The sequence below is a fragment of the Poecilia latipinna genome, unplaced genomic scaffold (assembly GCF_001443285.1).
Source record: "Poecilia latipinna isolate Pla-1442-1.1 unplaced genomic scaffold, P_latipinna-1.0 Scaffold3077, whole genome shotgun sequence".
In the NCBI taxonomy this organism is placed as follows: Eukaryota; Metazoa; Chordata; class Actinopteri; order Cyprinodontiformes; family Poeciliidae; genus Poecilia; species Poecilia latipinna.
The window spans coordinates 17,642-21,170 of NW_015115693.1; the positions used below are offsets into that span (position 1 = coordinate 17,642).

Sequence of the window (3,529 nt, forward strand, 5' to 3'; positions counted from 1 at the left end):
TGTATTTGTACTTTTACTTAAGTACATTTTTTGAGTACTTTCTCCACCACTGTGCGCCACATGTTGACATATCGGGTCCCCCCTTCTCGTCGACATTTGACGTTCAGGGTTCTCTCATTGAATGCTGTAGCGCTTCCTAAGCATCTGAAACTGATGATCTAGGAATGAAGAGGATGAGTCTATAAACATTTTTTAAAGGCATATAAAAAGTGATACAATTCGTGCACAGCTGATGTATCTATGATTTACCAATTTCATTAATTTTTCTTCAGATTTAAAAGATCCTCCGGGTCTCTGAAGCCGTGATTTTATCTTAATTTCTGCTTTTGTTTTTTTTTAACAATAAATAAGCAGAAATTAAGATAAAATAACGGCTTCAGAGAAATTGGTTGACACTCTCCAAATGGAGGCTAAGCCACTAAAGTTCATTGTGAAAGAAGCATTGATATGGTTGCTTAACCAAACACATTGAATGGAAGGAAAATATAAAAACAAAAAAGAAAACACAGAAGTTGGGGCCTGTCCTCAATGCCAAAAGTAAGCATAATGGATTTATGACCAAGGTCTGCTTGTTTGGCAAGTAGATTTACTTGATCTGGACCCTATGAAAATAGAGAATTTGTAAAGTATTTGTAAGTATTATTTTTTGATAACTTTCTAATTTATAAATAACATCTGACGAATGGTTGGGTCTTCTTATGTTGTTCTTTGTGTTTGTTTCTGAAGGATCCTGAAGATGCCCTGTCTTTCAAGTGAGTTATCATCTCAGGACATATAAATAAGAATCTTGCTCTGATTTGCTCTGGTCTGTTCATCTTTTTTTTCTGCTTTATATTTCTGCCAAACAGAACCAGTTAAAGTTGAGACAATCACCACCGGGGTGACTCATGGTGCCGATGCAGAGCTGATTGACCAGTTGAGAAGCAGAGTTAGGCTGGAGGGCACAAACCAGGATGGAGAGTGCACCATTGTTTTCTGTCCCATTGCCTCCCGTGTTGGTTCAGATGTGGAGGCAGCCATGCAAAACATGCCACGTAAGTAATCAGGCAACATTTTTAGTTTTGGCTTGCTGAAAAACAAATCAGACAAAGCTAACCTGAGTTAATGCAAAAAAGTTCATTTTAAATGCTGATTTAATTTGCAAAGGGGAAAAAGCCAAACTAAGCTGAACCCATAAGGAAAAACTATGTACCTTACATGTAAAATCGCAAATTAACCAAAATTTCTTTTTACTTTTTAGTTCAGTTTTACTCATCACGCCTGGCCTGTTGTATCAAGAAATCACATATGCATATAAGCTAATAGAGCTCAGTAGCTCAATCGATCTAAAGAAATTTAAGAAGAAAATCACTGACATCCTTCCATCTGGAAAGGAATCTAAGGTTGGAGTGAGACAGAGACTCAACGTTAAGGTCAAATAACATAAACCTAAATAATTTTGACTAATTGAAGCTATTTACCTTCTTTCTTAAGTTATTATTCAATAAAAAAATATCCACATAAGACATTCTCATAAGGCAGCTGTAGGGTGACCTAATCTGAGGTGGTTTTATTTATTTGAGCCGAGTGATTGTCCAAACCTCATGTACAAAATGTTTTGCATTTTGAAAAAAAATCACAAATGTTTCTTTTCTACCAAGTTAATCTAACAGATTGTAGCAATACCTACAATAAAGATACAAGTGTGACATCAAATCAATGAATAGCAATGAATATCTATAAGATTATAGATCAAACCACAGAAAATGACTCTACGGACTTTCTCAGACACTGAAATCAGAAATACTCCAGCCCTCCAATTTCCCACATTTGGTATCAAAGTCCTGCTCATCAAAGCTCTGACAATCTACACAATAAGGATTACCACTGTCCTCTTCAGAAGCTGTAACTATAACAGCAGACTCTGTAATTTATTGTATCTATAAAATACTTACCTACCCTGGTTAAAGTACAATTTAGCAGACAGAGCTGACATGTTTTTGTGAACACTTTATCAAGGTTTGTAAAGGAAAGTCAAAGGAAATCTGTTGTTTTACATCACTGTAAAACAATTTAAGGTGGCATAACTTGAAAATGAAAGTAAATTCAACAGGAAGACTGTAGGTCAAATGTGCCTAAACCATATTTAGGTATATGTTGAATGAAATTCAATTGAATTCTTAAAATGTGCCTAAATTGTGTGTGCAGATTTCAAACTTGTTGGATTCGTTCAATAGGTTTTCTTTTGATTAAAAAAAGTTGAGTTGAGGTAGAATTTTTGAATCTTTGTATCTCTGGTAGCAATCTGTTAGACATTTCTACTGTGAAATATTTGCACTGAAACATCTCAGTGTGTTTATGCAGACTGAAGTAGTCGTATATAATTTTTTTCTGTCTCCGTACAGCCAATAAAAAAGTCGTCCTGGTCCTGATGCATCACACCAGAGATCCAGACTACTCCACCGCTGGGAGGAGCTGGTCAGAAGTTTATCCGAACGTCGACTTAGAAGTTCATGTCCTCTTCCATGAAAGTGTTCCTGGGTTACTAACCTGTTCTCAGAACACAAATGCAGTGTATCAAATGCAAGAGTACTTCCAACAAAGCAGAATTAACTCTCAGCGTTGGCACATGATCCTTCTTGCATTGGTGATTGTTATTATTGCTGTCGTTCTATTTTCACTGTTGTTTTACTTTTTAGAGGTAAAAGAAAAACCAACAAACAGAACCAATTAAAAATCAGACAGTAATATTGTTCAGTGTTAATGTCTCTGAGTACATGTTTGTATAAATGTAAACATGTATGGAACAAGAAGGTTTGGGGTTCAGTTCCTAGGGTTAGCATGTTAGCATGTTCCTCTCCAGGTACCAAGACTTCCTTCTAAATCCAAAAAAAATCACAAATGTTCTATTAATCTGTGTTCATGTAATTTATTCAGTCATTTATGAGTTTTTCTGGTTTAAATGTGCAAACAAAGTTACATTTGAATCCCCAGTGTCTTTAATCTGTACAAGCTTTTCTCACTGATTTATATGGCTGCGTTGGATTGTTTTTTTTTGTTGTTTTTTTTTAAAGTGCCTTCAGACACGAGTTGTGTATAAAAAACAGAAATGAATTAAAATGGACAGAATTGCAACAGATTTTAAGCCTTATAACAAACATCCACTTATAAATGTTTTGACTGATCAATAACAGGATTGTATTAATAAGTTGTCTAATATCATCTAGTTTTCAACTATCATTACTTTGGTGGCTGTGTTGCTGCTTTTATGTGATGCGTGTAGCTGTAGGTGTTTAAATATCAGTATATTCTGAGCTCTTGCCTACCTTGAATGAAGGTGAATTGTCTTCCGTTTCCTTGGTAAATAAAAGTGTAAAGAATAAAATGCATTTCTTTACTTTTTTTCAAAAATTGTATCATTGTGTCCAGAAGTTAAATTTTTTTTGACATTTCAAGCTCTAAAATTTGTTTTTCCAGAAAGTTTTTGGGGTAATCCAAAAATTGAATCGGCCCCCCCCCCCAGCCACCATGGCCTTTTTTCCCCTTTCTA

At 35.2% G+C, this 3,529-nt stretch overlaps 2 long non-coding RNA genes across 2 annotated transcripts in view; both read left to right on the plus strand.

The window, feature by feature from the left end:
- Positions 1–950, plus strand: part of LOC106940056 (uncharacterized) — a 7,073-nt gene extending 6,123 nt beyond the window's left edge. Inside the window, exons 2-3 of the long non-coding RNA XR_001422986.1 lie at positions 727–752; positions 849–950. This is a non-coding gene — a long non-coding RNA (uncharacterized LOC106940056). The remainder of the gene's footprint in view (positions 1–726; positions 753–848) is intronic.
- A 19-nt stretch (positions 951–969) lies between these two features.
- On the plus strand, positions 970–3,364 carry LOC106940057 (uncharacterized). Its single transcript, XR_001422987.1, has 2 exons — positions 970–1,034; positions 2,385–3,364. It is a non-coding gene; the product is annotated as an uncharacterized LOC106940057 (long non-coding RNA).
- The last annotated feature ends 165 nt before the right edge of the window (positions 3,365–3,529 follow it).